We start from the raw sequence: 19,810 nt of genomic DNA, 5'->3' as shown, positions 1-19,810 counted from the left end.
TTTATTGTGGGAGCAGTAATCACCACAGAAAAACTAATTATGCATGCTATTTTGAGACAGTTCCAAGTAAAAACACCATCTGGTTAAACAAGCTTCACAAGGAATTATTTGGTCTGAAGAGAGTAAATATTTCTATGAGCAAAAAAAGAATTCAGAGAGAATCTGGAAAAAAGTTAATAATATTGCTGGATCTACTCCAGAATAAAGAAATGTATTCTTACAATACCTAATTAGGCAATTTTAAGCTTTGTACATTCATTATAAACCATTGTGCTGGTTTTCACTAGGATGCAGTTAATTACCTTCATAGAAGCTAGTACTGAGCTATGTTTTGGATTAGGGCTAAAAACATTGATCACTGAATCAACACAAACCTAGTGCCACAGGAGTCCTTCCTTCCCTGAGGGTTCTGGGATACACGTCCACAATACTAGCCTTGCACCTGGCCTTCCAACAGGATTTCCAAAGGGTTTCTGACGATTTCCTGAGGCTAAAGTGTGTTGGTGTAGAAAAACTCCCAACAAAATGGAAGACAAATCCCAATCGCCCAAATTTTACCGTACTACAGAACTAGTAAAACCGTGAGAAACACAACCCCCACCCCCAACCCCCACCCCCGTCTTTCTTTTTCTCCCAAGCCTAGAAAAACGGGTTTCTGAATGCTTGTTTCCTAACTTTTTTCCCCTCTCAGATAAATGGATGAAATACAGTATGAGATAAAGTAACAAACTGTGGTGTGGACCGCAGAGGAGAGCGACCAGCAGCTACAGAAACACGCATTACCTAGTGTTGGCTTTGGTTGTTCAACAGTCTGAGAAGTTTTGGGCTCCAAAAGTGGTGGTTTAGGGGCTAGAAAAGAAAAATTCAGGTGTAATCAATCAGATCAGTAGATGGGTCAGCAGTAAGCCAAAAGCGTTATCGTTCCAATAGTTCAGGGGGTTGGCTGGTCTGGTTTTAAACGAGACAAGCGTACAGCTAAGGCCTACTCTTATGCATAACACCCTACACTCCTCCTAGTTTTGTCTCCTATGAATCTACACACCGCATGCTCACGGCCTTGTGCGAGAGCCACCGTCCAAGGCTCCTTCCCCGTATTTACGTTCTCATGACATTTTCAATCCGTTGTTTGATTCAATCAACAAATGCATTGCTTTTACGTCACGGGAGAAGAGCAAGAAAGGACAGGTGAGGGCTTTGACTGAAGAGAAGACTGCAGCCCATAACAAATACCAGAGAACCTATACCAAAGAGGAAACTGCTAAATGCCAAAACCTTGCGGAAAACTCTTAAATCAGAGCCTGCAGTTGACGGTAAGACACGTATAAGACATCAAAGGCAACTCCTGCTTCTTACTGACCTGTCTGTTTGTAAGGTGTGAGAACAGAAACATTTTAGGGCTCTAGTAATGTACACCATAACATTTGCTGGTCCAGTACCTGGACCCCTACAGGAGGCAAATTCATCTCCCTTAGTCCCAAATCAGACAAAAATGAGTACAGGGATCTATTTGTTTGATCAAAAAGCAAAAAAGGAAAAAGACACCTGCCTGCCCATGGGCAGGAGCGGATGAACTCCTTGGTTTGCTTTGCTTGCATGCGCGGCTTTTGCTTTACCTATTAAACTGTCTTTGTCTCAGCCCACGAGTTTCTGCGCTTTTACTCTTCCGATCATCGTCTCTCCCAGCCCACCGGGGGGGAGCAAGCGAGCGGCTGTGTGGTGCTGACTTGCCGGCTGGGCTTAAACCACAACGCCCATGTAGCACTAGTAATATTTCTGGAACTGTAGTCACTTATTCTTCAGAAAATGCCAGGTGCCTTTCATCCTCTGACTTATGTCACAGACCAAATTCAACCCCGGTGTGGAGGTGCAATTTCATTTGCCACCATAAAATACGCCTTCACTAAATTCCAGAGCAGAATTTTGCTCTGACTTCCACAGTTTCAGTTAAGTCTGCGCATGCATTAACAATCACTGAATCAACACAAACCCTATGGTTCTATTTAAGGTGCTATGACCATCAGCAAAGCAGGGGAATTTGCATTTTCCCGACCCTGTGCTGAACTGAGTGGGGAAACTTGTTATTTTGAAATGAAAAAGCAGGAAAACAATTTCTTTCAACGACAGGCCATGCGACTTGGTGATTTGGGATATAAAAGTTAAAAGTGCTCTCGCTTTGCTTCAAATTTTTTTTGGTCCGGTACAAAAACCGTATTCCTCAAAGAGCACGGCTCCCCTCAGCGCCCATCTTTCGGACTGTTAGGTGCTGAACTTCACACAGAATAAATCTGAACTCAAGTCTGCTGCCTAAGCGATACGCTGTAACAAACGTTTGCTATGGAAGTTAGTTACCGGGTTTAGTTCGTGGCCTTTTGGGTCTGGCAGATGGTCTAGGTTTAGGCGCAGAAGGTGTGAGTGCTGCTTCCTTAGGAGCTGAAAGAAATATACTGGATTATAAGATTGTCCTTTCCACTGTTTCACAGAAAAATCACATTCTTCAAGCCTGAAACGAAGCAGCCAACGGCTACCGGGAAGAAAAGCAAGTGGCAAAATCGGATTTGCTAAGGCGGCTTCTCAGAAATCTTCGCTACCAGAAGACTTCGCTACCCTGGCAAAATCCCTGCTTGTTCTTCGCTGTGAAAGTCCGTAGGGAACTTTACAACATGTAATTGCAGCTTACAATCACATCACAAAGCTCCTCTCGTTCAGTTAGCACGTTCATTTCTGCGAGGTACCGACGAGGTAAAACAATAATGCTGTTCGTCCTTCTGAACACCAGGGCCATTTTAAGCCATCAAAAGACATACGTGGACAAAATATGCAGAAACGTCCTCAATTTTACAACACTGTAAAGAAATTACTGGTAGGGAGCTGGAAAACCATGGAATCAGTAATGAAAAAGGGAACTGCTTTGTAACTGTAGTCACCGAATTTGGTTAATGAACCAGAAGTCGCGTCATCTAAATGGTAAAAATCAGGAGCCGCCAGGCCTAGAAACCATCTCCCCCCCCGAACGTGCAAGGCCTGAAACTCTGTTTAGCTAGATGCGACCTCAGATAAAGCTTAAAGTGAGTTTCAAGTAGTATGGCCAGTAATCTTCTGCATTTTTATAAAGCAGTGCTATGAGACTGCTTTCCCAGAAGAAGTTTCACAGCAATAGACACAGTGGAAAAGCAGATGGCATTTATAGAGAGGACAGAGGAGAACAAGACACGTGACGTGACTGAGAAGCGTTTGTCAAGCCAAAATGGCATTCAGAAGGATTCATAAAAGAACTGTAGAATTAACGTGTCCACCTAGTGCCACAGGAGTCCTTCCTTCCCTGAGGGTTCTGGGATACACGTCCACAATACTAGCCTTGCACCTGGCCTTCCAACAGGATTTCCAAAGGGTTTCTGACGATTTCCTGAGGCTAAAGTGTGTTGGTGTAGAAAAACTCCCAACAAAATGGAAGACAAATCCCAATCGCCCAAATTTTACCGTACTACAGAACTAGTAAAACCGTGAGAAACACAACCCCCACCCCCAACCCCCACCCCCGTCTTTCTTTTTCTCCCAAGCCTAGAAAAACGGGTTTCTGAATGCTTGTTTCCTAACTTTTTTCCCCTCTCAGATAAATGGATGAAATACAGTATGAGATAAAGTAACAAACTGTGGTGTGGACCGCAGAGGAGAGCGACCAGCAGCTACAGAAACACGCATTACCTAGTGTTGGCTTTGGTTGTTCAACAGTCTGAGAAGTTTTGGGCTCCAAAAGTGGTGGTTTAGGGGCTAGAAAAGAAAAATTCAGGTGTAATCAATCAGATCAGTAGATGGGTCAGCAGTAAGCCAAAAGCGTTATCGTTCCAATAGTTCAGGGGGTTGGCTGGTCTGGTTTTAAACGAGACAAGCGTACAGCTAAGGCCTACTCTTATGCATAACACCCTACACTCCTCCTAGTTTTGTCTCCTATGAATCTACACACCGCATGCTCACGGCCTTGTGCGAGAGCCACCGTCCAAGGCTCCTTCCCCGTATTTACGTTCTCATGACATTTTCAATCCGTTGTTTGATTCAATCAACAAATGCATTGCTTTTACGTCACGGGAGAAGAGCAAGAAAGGACAGGTGAGGGCTTTGACTGAAGAGAAGACTGCAGCCCATAACAAATACCAGAGAACCTATACCAAAGAGGAAACTGCTAAATGCCAAAACCTTGCGGAAAACTCTTAAATCAGAGCCTGCAGTTGACGGTAAGACACGTATAAGACATCAAAGGCAACTCCTGCTTCTTACTGACCTGTCTGTTTGTAAGGTGTGAGAACAGAAACATTTTAGGGCTCTAGTAATGTACACCATAACATTTGCTGGTCCAGTACCTGGACCCCTACAGGAGGCAAATTCATCTCCCTTAGTCCCAAATCAGACAAAAATGAGTACAGGGATCTATTTGTTTGATCAAAAAGCAAAAAAGGAAAAAGACACCTGCCTGCCCATGGGCAGGAGCGGATGAACTCCTTGGTTTGCTTTGCTTGCATGCGCGGCTTTTGCTTTACCTATTAAACTGTCTTTGTCTCAGCCCACGAGTTTCTGCGCTTTTACTCTTCCGATCATCGTCTCTCCCAGCCCACCGGGGGGGAGCAAGCGAGCGGCTGTGTGGTGCTGACTTGCCGGCTGGGCTTAAACCACAACGCCCATGTAGCACTAGTAATATTTCTGGAACTGTAGTCACTTATTCTTCAGAAAATGCCAGGTGCCTTTCATCCTCTGACTTATGTCACAGACCAAATTCAACCCCGGTGTGGAGGTGCAATTTCATTTGCCACCATAAAATACGCCTTCACTAAATTCCAGAGCAGAATTTTGCTCTGACTTCCACAGTTTCAGTTAAGTCTGCGCATGCATTAACAATCACTGAATCAACACAAACCCTATGGTTCTATTTAAGGTGCTATGACCATCAGCAAAGCAGGGGAATTTGCATTTTCCCGACCCTGTGCTGAACTGAGTGGGGAAACTTGTTATTTTGAAATGAAAAAGCAGGAAAACAATTTCTTTCAACGACAGGCCATGCGACTTGGTGATTTGGGATATAAAAGTTAAAAGTGCTCTCGCTTTGCTTCAAATTTTTTTTGGTCCGGTACAAAAACCGTATTCCTCAAAGAGCACGGCTCCCCTCAGCGCCCATCTTTCGGACTGTTAGGTGCTGAACTTCACACAGAATAAATCTGAACTCAAGTCTGCTGCCTAAGCGATACGCTGTAACAAACGTTTGCTATGGAAGTTAGTTACCGGGTTTAGTTCGTGGCCTTTTGGGTCTGGCAGATGGTCTAGGTTTAGGCGCAGAAGGTGTGAGTGCTGCTTCCTTAGGAGCTGAAAGAAATATACTGGATTATAAGATTGTCCTTTCCACTGTTTCACAGAAAAATCACATTCTTCAAGCCTGAAACGAAGCAGCCAACGGCTACCGGGAAGAAAAGCAAGTGGCAAAATCGGATTTGCTAAGGCGGCTTCTCAGAAATCTTCGCTACCAGAAGACTTCGCTACCCTGGCAAAATCCCTGCTTGTTCTTCGCTGTGAAAGTCCGTAGGGAACTTTACAACATGTAATTGCAGCTTACAATCACATCACAAAGCTCCTCTCGTTCAGTTAGCACGTTCATTTCTGCGAGGTACCGACGAGGTAAAACAATAATGCTGTTCGTCCTTCTGAACACCAGGGCCATTTTAAGCCATCAAAAGACATACGTGGACAAAATATGCAGAAACGTCCTCAATTTTACAACACTGTAAAGAAATTACTGGTAGGGAGCTGGAAAACCATGGAATCAGTAATGAAAAAGGGAACTGCTTTGTAACTGTAGTCACCGAATTTGGTTAATGAACCAGAAGTCGCGTCATCTAAATGGTAAAAATCAGGAGCCGCCAGGCCTAGAAACCATCTCCCCCCCCGAACGTGCAAGGCCTGAAACTCTGTTTAGCTAGATGCGACCTCAGATAAAGCTTAAAGTGAGTTTCAAGTAGTATGGCCAGTAATCTTCTGCATTTTTATGAAGCAGTGCTATGAGACTGCTTTCCCAGAAGAAGTTTCACAGCAATAGACACAGTGGAAAAGCAGATGGCATTTATAGAGAGGACAGAGGAGAACAAGACACGTGACGTGACTGAGAAGCGTTTGTCAAGCCAAAATGGCATTCAGAAGGATTCATAAAAGAACTGTAGAATTAACGTGTCCACCTAGTGCCACAGGAGTCCTTCCTTCCCTGAGGGTTCTGGGATACACGTCCACAATACTAGCCTTGCACCTGGCCTTCCAACAGGATTTCCAAAGGGTTTCTGACGATTTCCTGAGGCTAAAGTGTGTTGGTGTAGAAAAACTCCCAACAAAATGGAAGACAAATCCCAATCGCCCAAATTTTACCGTACTACAGAACTAGTAAAACCGTGAGAAACACAACCCCCACCCCCAACCCCCACCCCCGTCTTTCTTTTTCTCCCAAGCCTAGAAAAACGGGTTTCTGAATGCTTGTTTCCTAACTTTTTTCCCCTCTCAGATAAATGGATGAAATACAGTATGAGATAAAGTAACAAACTGTGGTGTGGACCGCAGAGGAGAGCGACCAGCAGCTACAGAAACACGCATTACCTAGTGTTGGCTTTGGTTGTTCAACAGTCTGAGAAGTTTTGGGCTCCAAAAGTGGTGGTTTAGGGGCTAGAAAAGAAAAATTCAGGTGTAATCAATCAGATCAGTAGATGGGTCAGCAGTAAGCCAAAAGCGTTATCGTTCCAATAGTTCAGGGGGTTGGCTGGTCTGGTTTTAAACGAGACAAGCGTACAGCTAAGGCCTACTCTTATGCATAACACCCTACACTCCTCCTAGTTTTGTCTCCTATGAATCTACACACCGCATGCTCACGGCCTTGTGCGAGAGCCACCGTCCAAGGCTCCTTCCCCGTATTTACGTTCTCATGACATTTTCAATCCGTTGTTTGATTCAATCAACAAATGCATTGCTTTTACGTCACGGGAGAAGAGCAAGAAAGGACAGGTGAGGGCTTTGACTGAAGAGAAGACTGCAGCCCATAACAAATACCAGAGAACCTATACCAAAGAGGAAACTGCTAAATGCCAAAACCTTGCGGAAAACTCTTAAATCAGAGCCTGCAGTTGACGGTAAGACACGTATAAGACATCAAAGGCAACTCCTGCTTCTTACTGACCTGTCTGTTTGTAAGGTGTGAGAACAGAAACATTTTAGGGCTCTAGTAATGTACACCATAACATTTGCTGGTCCAGTACCTGGACCCCTACAGGAGGCAAATTCATCTCCCTTAGTCCCAAATCAGACAAAAATGAGTACAGGGATCTATTTGTTTGATCAAAAAGCAAAAAAGGAAAAAGACACCTGCCTGCCCATGGGCAGGAGCGGATGAACTCCTTGGTTTGCTTTGCTTGCATGCGCGGCTTTTGCTTTACCTATTAAACTGTCTTTGTCTCAGCCCACGAGTTTCTGCGCTTTTACTCTTCCGATCATCGTCTCTCCCAGCCCACCGGGGGGGAGCAAGCGAGCGGCTGTGTGGTGCTGACTTGCCGGCTGGGCTTAAACCACAACGCCCATGTAGCACTAGTAATATTTCTGGAACTGTAGTCACTTATTCTTCAGAAAATGCCAGGTGCCTTTCATCCTCTGACTTATGTCACAGACCAAATTCAACCCCGGTGTGGAGGTGCAATTTCATTTGCCACCATAAAATACGCCTTCACTAAATTCCAGAGCAGAATTTTGCTCTGACTTCCACAGTTTCAGTTAAGTCTGCGCATGCATTAACAGTCACTGAATCAACACAAACCCTATGGTTCTATTTAAGGTGCTATGACCATCAGCAAAGCAGGGGAATTTGCATTTTCCCGACCCTGTGCTGAACTGAGTGGGGAAACTTGTTATTTTGAAATGAAAAAGCAGGAAAACAATTTCTTTCAACGACAGGCCATGCGACTTGGTGATTTGGGATATAAAAGTTAAAAGTGCTCTCGCTTTGCTTCAAATTTTTTTTGGTCCGGTACAAAAACTGTATTCCTCAAAGAGCACGGCTCCCCTCAGCGCCCATCTTTCGGACTGTTAGGTGCTGAACTTCACACAGAATAAATCTGAACTCAAGTCTGCTGCCTAAGCGATACGCTGTAACAAACGTTTGCTATGGAAGTTAGTTACCGGGTTTAGTTCGTGGCCTTTTGGGTCTGGCAGATGGTCTAGGTTTAGGCGCAGAAGGTGTGAGTGCTGCTTCCTTAGGAGCTGAAAGAAATATACTGGATTATAAGATTGTCCTTTCCACTGTTTCACAGAAAAATCACATTCTTCAAGCCTGAAACGAAGCAGCCAACGGCTACCGGGAAGAAAAGCAAGTGGCAAAATCGGATTTGCTAAGGCGGCTTCTCAGAAATCTTCGCTACCAGAAGACTTCGCTACCCTGGCAAAATCCCTGCTTGTTCTTCGCTGTGAAAGTCTGTAGGGAACTTTACAACATGTAATTGCAGCTTACAATCACATCACAAAGCTCCTCTCGTTCAGTTAGCACGTTCATTTCTGCGAGGTACCGACGAGGTAAAACAATAATGCTGTTCGTCCTTCTGAACACCAGGGCCATTTTAAGCCATCAAAAGACATACGTGGACAAAATATGCAGAAACGTCCTCAATTTTACAACACTGTAAAGAAATTACTGGTAGGGAGCTGGAAAACCATGGAATCAGTAATGAAAAAGGGAACTGCTTTGTAACTGTAGTCACCGAATTTGGTTAATGAACCAGAAGTCGCGTCATCTAAATGGTAAAAATCAGGAGCCGCCAGGCCTAGAAACCATCTCCCCCCCCGAACGTGCAAGGCCTGAAACTCTGTTTAGCTAGATGCGACCTCAGATAAAGCTTAAAGTGAGTTTCAAGTAGTATGGCCAGTAATCTTCTGCATTTTTATAAAGCAGTGCTATGAGACTGCTTTCCCAGAAGAAGTTTCACAGCAATAGACACAGTGGAAAAGCAGATGGCATTTATAGAGAGGACAGAGGAGAACAAGACACGTGACGTGACTGAGAAGCGTTTGTCAAGCCAAAATGGCATTCAGAAGGATTCATAAAAGAACTGTAGAATTAACGTGTCCACCTAGTGCCACAGGAGTCCTTCCTTCCCTGAGGGTTCTGGGATACACGTCCACAATACTAGCCTTGCACCTGGCCTTCCAACAGGATTTCCAAAGGGTTTCTGACGATTTCCTGAGGCTAAAGTGTGTTGGTGTAGAAAAACTCCCAACAAAATGGAAGACAAATCCCAATCGCCCAAATTTTACCGTACTACAGAACTAGTAAAACCGTGAGAAACACAACCCCCACCCCCAACCCCCACCCCCGTCTTTCTTTTTCTCCCAAGCCTAGAAAAACGGGTTTCTGAATGCTTGTTTCCTAACTTTTTTCCCCTCTCAGATAAATGGATGAAATACAGTATGAGATAAAGTAACAAACTGTGGTGTGGACCGCAGAGGAGAGCGACCAGCAGCTACAGAAACACGCATTACCTAGTGTTGGCTTTGGTTGTTCAACAGTCTGAGAAGTTTTGGGCTCCAAAAGTGGTGGTTTAGGGGCTAGAAAAGAAAAATTCAGGTGTAATCAATCAGATCAGTAGATGGGTCAGCAGTAAGCCAAAAGCGTTATCGTTCCAATAGTTCAGGGGGTTGGCTGGTCTGGTTTTAAACGAGACAAGCGTACAGCTAAGGCCTACTCTTATGCATAACACCCTACACTCCTCCTAGTTTTGTCTCCTATGAATCTACACACCGCATGCTCACGGCCTTGTGCGAGAGCCACCGTCCAAGGCTCCTTCCCCGTATTTACGTTCTCATGACATTTTCAATCCGTTGTTTGATTCAATCAACAAATGCATTGCTTTTACGTCACGGGAGAAGAGCAAGAAAGGACAGGTGAGGGCTTTGACTGAAGAGAAGACTGCAGCCCATAACAAATACCAGAGAACCTATACCAAAGAGGAAACTGCTAAATGCCAAAACCTTGCGGAAAACTCTTAAATCAGAGCCTGCAGTTGACGGTAAGACACGTATAAGACATCAAAGGCAACTCCTGCTTCTTACTGACCTGTCTGTTTGTAAGGTGTGAGAACAGAAACATTTTAGGGCTCTAGTAATGTACACCATAACATTTGCTGGTCCAGTACCTGGACCCCTACAGGAGGCAAATTCATCTCCCTTAGTCCCAAATCAGACAAAAATGAGTACAGGGATCTATTTGTTTGATCAAAAAGCAAAAAAGGAAAAAGACACCTGCCTGCCCATGGGCAGGAGCGGATGAACTCCTTGGTTTGCTTTGCTTGCATGCGCGGCTTTTGCTTTACCTATTAAACTGTCTTTGTCTCAGCCCACGAGTTTCTGCGCTTTTACTCTTCCGATCATCGTCTCTCCCAGCCCACCGGGGGGGAGCAAGCGAGCGGCTGTGTGGTGCTGACTTGCCGGCTGGGCTTAAACCACAACGCCCATGTAGCACTAGTAATATTTCTGGAACTGTAGTCACTTATTCTTCAGAAAATGCCAGGTGCCTTTCATCCTCTGACTTATGTCACAGACCAAATTCAACCCCGGTGTGGAGGTGCAATTTCATTTGCCACCATAAAATACGCCTTCACTAAATTCCAGAGCAGAATTTTGCTCTGACTTCCACAGTTTCAGTTAAGTCTGCGCATGCATTAACAGTCACTGAATCAACACAAACCCTATGGTTCTATTTAAGGTGCTATGACCATCAGCAAAGCAGGGGAATTTGCATTTTCCCGACCCTGTGCTGAACTGAGTGGGGAAACTTGTTATTTTGAAATGAAAAAGCAGGAAAACAATTTCTTTCAACGACAGGCCATGCGACTTGGTGATTTGGGATATAAAAGTTAAAAGTGCTCTCGCTTTGCTTCAAATTTTTTTTGGTCCGGTACAAAAACTGTATTCCTCAAAGAGCACGGCTCCCCTCAGCGCCCATCTTTCGGACTGTTAGGTGCTGAACTTCACACAGAATAAATCTGAACTCAAGTCTGCTGCCTAAGCGATACGCTGTAACAAACGTTTGCTATGGAAGTTAGTTACCGGGTTTAGTTCGTGGCCTTTTGGGTCTGGCAGATGGTCTAGGTTTAGGCGCAGAAGGTGTGAGTGCTGCTTCCTTAGGAGCTGAAAGAAATATACTGGATTATAAGATTGTCCTTTCCACTGTTTCACAGAAAAATCACATTCTTCAAGCCTGAAACGAAGCAGCCAACGGCTACCGGGAAGAAAAGCAAGTGGCAAAATCGGATTTGCTAAGGCGGCTTCTCAGAAATCTTCGCTACCAGAAGACTTCGCTACCCTGGCAAAATCCCTGCTTGTTCTTCGCTGTGAAAGTCTGTAGGGAACTTTACAACATGTAATTGCAGCTTACAATCACATCACAAAGCTCCTCTCGTTCAGTTAGCACGTTCATTTCTGCGAGGTACCGACGAGGTAAAACAATAATGCTGTTCGTCCTTCTGAACACCAGGGCCATTTTAAGCCATCAAAAGACATACGTGGACAAAATATGCAGAAACGTCCTCAATTTTACAACACTGTAAAGAAATTACTGGTAGGGAGCTGGAAAACCATGGAATCAGTAATGAAAAAGGGAACTGCTTTGTAACTGTAGTCACCGAATTTGGTTAATGAACCAGAAGTCGCGTCATCTAAATGGTAAAAATCAGGAGCCGCCAGGCCTAGAAACCATCTCCCCCCCCGAACGTGCAAGGCCTGAAACTCTGTTTAGCTAGATGCGACCTCAGATAAAGCTTAAAGTGAGTTTCAAGTAGTATGGCCAGTAATCTTCTGCATTTTTATAAAGCAGTGCTATGAGACTGCTTTCCCAGAAGAAGTTTCACAGCAATAGACACAGTGGAAAAGCAGATGGCATTTATAGAGAGGACAGAGGAGAACAAGACACGTGACGTGACTGAGAAGCGTTTGTCAAGCCAAAATGGCATTCAGAAGGATTCATAAAAGAACTGTAGAATTAACGTGTCCACCTAGTGCCACAGGAGTCCTTCCTTCCCTGAGGGTTCTGGGATACACGTCCACAATACTAGCCTTGCACCTGGCCTTCCAACAGGATTTCCAAAGGGTTTCTGACGATTTCCTGAGGCTAAAGTGTGTTGGTGTAGAAAAACTCCCAACAAAATGGAAGACAAATCCCAATCGCCCAAATTTTACCGTACTACAGAACTAGTAAAACCGTGAGAAACACAACCCCCACCCCCAACCCCCACCCCCGTCTTTCTTTTTCTCCCAAGCCTAGAAAAACGGGTTTCTGAATGCTTGTTTCCTAACTTTTTTCCCCTCTCAGATAAATGGATGAAATACAGTATGAGATAAAGTAACAAACTGTGGTGTGGACCGCAGAGGAGAGCGACCAGCAGCTACAGAAACACGCATTACCTAGTGTTGGCTTTGGTTGTTCAACAGTCTGAGAAGTTTTGGGCTCCAAAAGTGGTGGTTTAGGGTCTAGAAAAGAAAAATTCAGGTGTAATCAATCAGATCAGTAGATGGGTCAGCAGTAAGCCAAAAGCGTTATCGTTCCAATAGTTCAGGGGGTTGGCTGGTCTGGTTTTAAACGAGACAAGCGTACAGCTAAGGCCTACTCTTATGCATAACACCCTACACTCCTCCTAGTTTTGTCTCCTATGAATCTACACACCGCATGCTCACGGCCTTGTGCGAGAGCCACCGTCCAAGGCTCCTTCCCCGTATTTACGTTCTCATGACATTTTCAATCCGTTGTTTGATTCAATCAACAAATGCATTGCTTTTACGTCACGGGAGAAGAGCAAGAAAGGACAGGTGAGGGCTTTGACTGAAGAGAAGACTGCAGCCCATAACAAATACCAGAGAACCTATACCAAAGAGGAAACTGCTAAATGCCAAAACCTTGCGGAAAACTCTTAAATCAGAGCCTGCAGTTGACGGTAAGACACGTATAAGACATCAAAGGCAACTCCTGCTTCTTACTGACCTGTCTGTTTGTAAGGTGTGAGAACAGAAACATTTTAGGGCTCTAGTAATGTACACCATAACATTTGCTGGTCCAGTACCTGGACCCCTACAGGAGGCAAATTCATCTCCCTTAGTCCCAAATCAGACAAAAATGAGTACAGGGATCTATTTGTTTGATCAAAAAGCAAAAAAGGAAAAAGACACCTGCCTGCCCATGGGCAGGAGCGGATGAACTCCTTGGTTTGCTTTGCTTGCATGCGCGGCTTTTGCTTTACCTATTAAACTGTCTTTGTCTCAGCCCACGAGTTTCTGCGCTTTTACTCTTCCGATCATCGTCTCTCCCAGCCCACCGGGGGGGAGCAAGCGAGCGGCTGTGTGGTGCTGACTTGCCGGCTGGGCTTAAACCACAACGCCCATGTAGCACTAGTAATATTTCTGGAACTGTAGTCACTTATTCTTCAGAAAATGCCAGGTGCCTTTCATCCTCTGACTTATGTCACAGACCAAATTCAACCCCGGTGTGGAGGTGCAATTTCATTTGCCACCATAAAATACGCCTTCACTAAATTCCAGAGCAGAATTTTGCTCTGACTTCCACAGTTTCAGTTAAGTCTGCGCATGCATTAACAATCACTGAATCAACACAAACCCTATGGTTCTATTTAAGGTGCTATGACCATCAGCAAAGCAGGGGAATTTGCATTTTCCCGACCCTGTGCTGAACTGAGTGGGGAAACTTGTTATTTTGAAATGAAAAAGCAGGAAAACAATTTCTTTCAACGACAGGCCATGCGACTTGGTGATTTGGGATATAAAAGTTAAAAGTGCTCTCGCTTTGCTTCAAATTTTTTTTGGTCCGGTACAAAAACTGTATTCCTCAAAGAGCACGGCTCCCCTCAGCGCCCATCTTTCGGACTGTTAGGTGCTGAACTTCACACAGAATAAATCTGAACTCAAGTCTGCTGCCTAAGCGATACGCTGTAACAAACGTTTGCTATGGAAGTTAGTTACCGGGTTTAGTTCGTGGCCTTTTGGGTCTGGCAGATGGTCTAGGTTTAGGCGCAGAAGGTGTGAGTGCTGCTTCCTTAGGAGCTGAAAGAAATATACTGGATTATAAGATTGTCCTTTCCACTGTTTCACAGAAAAATCACATTCTTCAAGCCTGAAACGAAGCAGCCAACGGCTACCGGGAAGAAAAGCGAGTGGCAAAATCGGATTTGCTAAGGCGGCTTCTCAGAAATCTTCGCTACCAGAAGACTTCGCTACCCTGGCAAAATCCCTGCTTGTTCTTCGCTGTGAAAGTCCGTAGGGAACTTTACAACATGTAATTGCAGCTTACAATCACATCACAAAGCTCCTCTCGTTCAGTTAGCACGTTCATTTCTGCGAGGTACCGACGAGGTAAAACAATAATGCTGTTCGTCCTTCTGAACACCAGGGCCATTTTAAGCCATCAAAAGACATACGTGGACAAAATATGCAGAAACGTCCTCAATTTTACAACACTGTAAAGAAATTACTGGTAGGGAGCTGGAAAACCATGGAATCAGTAATGAAAAAGGGAACTGCTTTGTAACTGTAGTCACCGAATTTGGTTAATGAACCAGAAGTCGCGTCATCTAAATGGTAAAAATCAGGAGCCGCCAGGCCTAGAAACCATCTCCCCCCCCGAACGTGCAAGGCCTGAAACTCTGTTTAGCTAGATGCGACCTCAGATAAAGCTTAAAGTGAGTTTCAAGTAGTATGGCCAGTAATCTTCTGCATTTTTATAAAGCAGTGCTATGAGACTGCTTTCCCAGAAGAAGTTTCACAGCAATAGACACAGTGGAAAAGCAGATGGCATTTATAGAGAGGACAGAGGAGAACAAGACACGTGACGTGACTGAGAAGCGTTTGTCAAGCCAAAATGGCATTCAGAAGGATTCATAAAAGAACTGTAGAATTAACGTGTCCACCTAGTGCCACAGGAGTCCTTCCTTCCCTGAGGGTTCTGGGATACACGTCCACAATACTAGCCTTGCACCTGGCCTTCCAACAGGATTTCCAAAGGGTTTCTGACGATTTCCTGAGGCTAAAGTGTGTTGGTGTAGAAAAACTCCCAACAAAATGGAAGACAAATCCCAATCGCCCAAATTTTACCGTACTACAGAACTAGTAAAACCGTGAGAAACACAACCCCCACCCCCAACCCCCACTCCCGTCTTTCTTTTTCTCCCAAGCCTAGAAAAACGGGTTTCTGAATGCTTGTTTCCTAACTTTTTTCCCCTCTCAGATAAATGGATGAAATACAGTATGAGATAAAGTAACAAACTGTGGTGTGGACCGCAGAGGAGAGCGACCAGCAGCTACAGAAACACGCATTACCTAGTGTTGGCTTTGGTTGTTCAACAGTCTGAGAAGTTTTGGGCTCCAAAAGTGGTGGTTTAGGGGCTAGAAAAGAAAAATTCAGGTGTAATCAATCAGATCAGTAGATGGGTCAGCAGTAAGCCAAAAGCGTTATCGTTCCAATAGTTCAGGGGGTTGGCTGGTCTGGTTTTAAACGAGACAAGCGTACAGCTAAGGCCTACTCTTATGCATAACACCCTACACTCCTCCTAGTTTTGTCTCCTATGAATCTACACACCGCATGCTCACGGCCTTGTGCGAGAGCCACCGTCCAAGGCTCCTTCCCCGTATTTACGTTCTCATGACATTTTCAATCCGTTGTTTGATTCAATCAACAAATGCATTGCTTTTACGTCACGGGAGAAGAGCAAGAAAGGACAGGTGAGGGCTTTGACTGAAGAGAAGACTGCAGCCCATAACAAATACCAGAGAACCTATACCAAAGAGGAAACTGCTAAATGCCAAAACCTTGCGGAAAACTCTTAAATCAGAGCCTGCAGTTGACGGTAAGACACGTATAAGACATCAAAGGCAACTCCTGCTTCTTACTGACCTGTCTGTTTGTAAGGTGTGAGAACAGAAACATTTTAGGGCTCTAGTAATGTACACCATAACATTTGCTGGTCCAGTACCTGGACCCCTACAGGAGGCAAATTCATCTCCCTTAGTCCCAAATCAGACAAAAATGAGTACAGGGATCTATTTGTTTGATCAAAAAGCAAAAAAGGAAAAAGACACCTGCCTGCCCATGGGCAGGAGCGGATGAACTCCTTGGTTTGCTTTGCTTGCATGCGCGGCTTTTGCTTTACCTATTAAACTGTCTTTGTCTCAGCCCACGAGTTTCTGCGCTTTTACTCTTCCGATCATCGTCTCTCCCAGCCCACCGGGGGGGAGCAAGCGAGCGGCTGTGTGGTGCTGAGTTGCCGGCTGGGCTTAAACCACAACGCCCATGTAGCACTAGTAATATTTCTGGAACTGTAGTCACTTATTCTTCAGAAAATGCCAGGTGCCTTTCATCCTCTGACTTATGTCACAGACCAAATTCAACCCCGGTGTGGAGGTGCAATTTCATTTGCCACCATAAAATACGCCTTCACTAAATTCCAGAGCAGAATTTTGCTCTGACTTCCACAGTTTCAGTTAAGTCTGCGCATGCATTAACAATCACTGAATCAACACAAACCCTATGGTTCTATTTAAGGTGCTATGACCATCAGCAAAGCAGGGGAATTTGCATTTTCCCGACCCTGTGCTGAACTGAGTGGGGAAACTTGTTATTTTGAAATGAAAAAGCAGGAAAACAATTTCTTTCAACGACAGGCCATGCGACTTGGTGATTTGGGATATAAAAGTTAAAAGTGCTCTCGCTTTGCTTCAAATTTTTTTTGGTCCGGTACAAAAACTGTATTCCTCAAAGAGCACGGCTCCCCTCAGCGCCCATCTTTCGGACTGTTAGGTGCTGAACTTCACACAGAATAAATCTGAACTCAAGTCTGCTGCCTAAGCGATACGCTGTAACAAACGTTTGCTATGGAAGTTAGTTACCGGGTTTAGTTCGTGGCCTTTTGGGTCTGGCAGATGGTCTAGGTTTAGGCGCAGAAGGTGTGAGTGCTGCTTCCTTAGGAGCTGAAAGAAATATACTGGATTATAAGATTGTCCTTTCCACTGTTTCACAGAAAAATCACATTCTTCAAGCCTGAAACGAAGCAGCCAACGGCTACCGGGAAGAAAAGCAAGTGGCAAAATCGGATTTGCTAAGGCGGCTTCTCAGAAATCTTCGCTACCAGAAGACTTCGCTACCCTGGCAAAATCCCTGCTTGTTCTTCGCTGTGAAAGTCCGTAGGGAACTTTACAACATGTAATTGCAGCTTACAATCACATCACAAAGCTCCTCTCGTTCAGTTAGCACGTTCATTTCTGCGAGGTACCGACGAGGTAAAACAATAATGCTGTTCGTCCTTCTGAACACCAGGGCCATTTTAAGCCATCAAAAGACATACGTGGACAAAATATGCAGAAACGTCCTCAATTTTACAACACTGTAAAGAAATTACTGGTAGGGAGCTGGAAAACCATGGAATCAGTAATGAAAAAGGGAACTGCTTTGTAACTGTAGTCACCGAATTTGGTTAATGAACCAGAAGTCGCGTCATCTAAATGGTAAAAATCAGGAGCCGCCAGGCCTAGAAACCATCTCCCCCCCCGAACGTGCAAGGCCTGAAACTCTGTTTAGCTAGATGCGACCTCAGATAAAGCTTAAAGTGAGTTTCAAGTAGTATGGCCAGTAATCTTCTGCATTTTTATAAAGCAGTGCTATGAGACTGCTTTCCCAGAAGAAGTTTCACAGCAATAGACACAGTGGAAAAGCAGATGGCATTTATAGAGAGGACAGAGGAGAACAAGACACGTGACGTGACTGAGAAGCGTTTGTCAAGCCAAAATGGCATTCAGAAGGATTCATAAAAGAACTGTAGAATTAACGTGTCCACCTAGTGCCACAGGAGTCCTTCCTTCCCTGAGGGTTCTGGGATACACGTCCACAATACTAGCCTTGCACCTGGCCTTCCAACAGGATTTCCAAAGGGTTTCTGACGATTTCCTGAGGCTAAAGTGTGTTGGTGTAGAAAAACTCCCAACAAAATGGAAGACAAATCCCAATCGCCCAAATTTTACCGTACTACAGAACTAGTAAAACCGTGAGAAACACAACCCCCACCCCCAACCCCCACCCCCGTCTTTCTTTTTCTCCCAAGCCTAGAAAAACGGGTTTCTGAATGCTTGTTTCCTAACTTTTTTCCCCTCTCAGATAAATGGATGAAATACAGTATGAGATAAAGTAACAAACTGTGGTGTGGACCGCAGAGGAGAGCGACCAGCAGCTACAGAAACACGCATTACCTAGTGTTGGCTTTGGTTGTTCAACAGTCTGAGAAGTTTTGGGCTCCAAAAGTGGTGGTTTAGGGGCTAGAAAAGAAAAATTCAGGTGTAATCAATCAGATCAGTAGATGGGTCAGCAGTAAGCCAAAAGCGTTATCGTTCCAATAGTTCAGGGGGTTGGCTGGTCTGGTTTTAAACGAGACAAGCGTACAGCTAAGGCCTACTCTTATGCATAACACCCTACACTCCTCCTAGTTTTGTCTCCTATGAATCTACACACCGCATGCTCACGGCCTTGTGCGAGAGCCACCGTCCAAGGCTCCTTCCCCGTATTTACGTTCTCATGACATTTTCAATCCGTTGTTTGATTCAATCAACAAATGCATTGCTTTTACGTCACGGGAGAAGAGCAAGAAAGGACAGGTGAGGGCTTTGACTGAAGAGAAGACTGCAGCCCATAACAAATACCAGAGAACCTATACCAAAGAGGAAACTGCTAAATGCCAAAACCTTGCGGAAAACTCTTAAATCAGAGCCTGCAGTTGACGGTAAGACACGTATAAGACATCAAAGGCAACTCCTGCTTCTTACTGACCTGTCTGTTTGTAAGGTGTGAGAACAGAAACATTTTAGGGCTCTAGTAATGTACACCATAACATTTGCTGGTCCAGTACCTGGACCCCTACAGGAGGCAAATTCATCTCCCTTAGTCCCAAATCAGACAAAAATGAGTACAGGGATCTATTTGTTTGATCAAAAAGCAAAAAAGGAAAAAGACACCTGCCTGCCCATGGGCAGGAGCGGATGAACTCCTTGGTTTGCTTTGCTTGCATGCGCGGCTTTTGCTTTACCTATTAAACTGTCTTTGTCTCAGCCCACGAGTTTCTGCGCTTTTACTCTTCCGATCATCGTCTCTCCCAGCCCACCGGGGGGGAGCAAGCGAGCGGCTGTGTGGTGCTGACTTGCCGGCTGGGCTTAAACCACAACGCCCATGTAGCACTAGTAATATTTCTGGAACTGTAGTCACTTATTCTTCAGAAAATGCCAGGTGCCTTTCATCCTCTGACTTATGTCACAGACCAAATTCAACCCCGGTGTGGAGGTGCAATTTCATTTGCCACCATAAAATACGCCTTCACTAAATTCCAGAGCAGAATTTTGCTCTGACTTCCACAGTTTCAGTTAAGTCTGCGCATGCATTAACAATCACTGAATCAACACAAACCCTATGGTTCTATTTAAGGTGCTATGACCATCAGCAAAGCAGGGGAATTTGCATTTTCCCGACCCTGTGCTGAACTGAGTGGGGAAACTTGTTATTTTGAAATGAAAAAGCAGGAAAACAATTTCTTTCAACGACAGGCCATGCGACTTGGTGATTTGGGATATAAAAGTTAAAAGTGCTCTCGCTTTGCTTCAAATTTTTTTTGGTCCAGTACAAAAACTGTATTCCTCAAAGAGCACGGCTCCCCTCAGCGCCCATCTTTCGGACTGTTAGGTGCTGAACTTCACACAGAATAAATCTGAACTCAAG

At 44.7% G+C, this 19,810-nt stretch overlaps 1 protein-coding gene across 1 annotated transcript in view; it reads right to left on the bottom strand.

Moving 5' to 3' along the window:
* Positions 1–19,810, bottom strand: part of ABI3BP (ABI family member 3 binding protein) — a 183,622-nt gene that overhangs the window by 61,949 nt on the left and 101,863 nt on the right. The gene's annotated exons all lie outside the window — the stretch shown is intronic.

This window comes from Phalacrocorax aristotelis, chromosome 1 (genome assembly GCF_949628215.1).
Source record: "Phalacrocorax aristotelis chromosome 1, bGulAri2.1, whole genome shotgun sequence".
In the NCBI taxonomy this organism is placed as follows: Eukaryota; Metazoa; Chordata; class Aves; order Suliformes; family Phalacrocoracidae; genus Phalacrocorax; species Phalacrocorax aristotelis.
The sequence above is the reverse complement of the archived record's forward strand: the minus strand, read 5'-3'. Positions and strand labels throughout refer to the sequence as shown.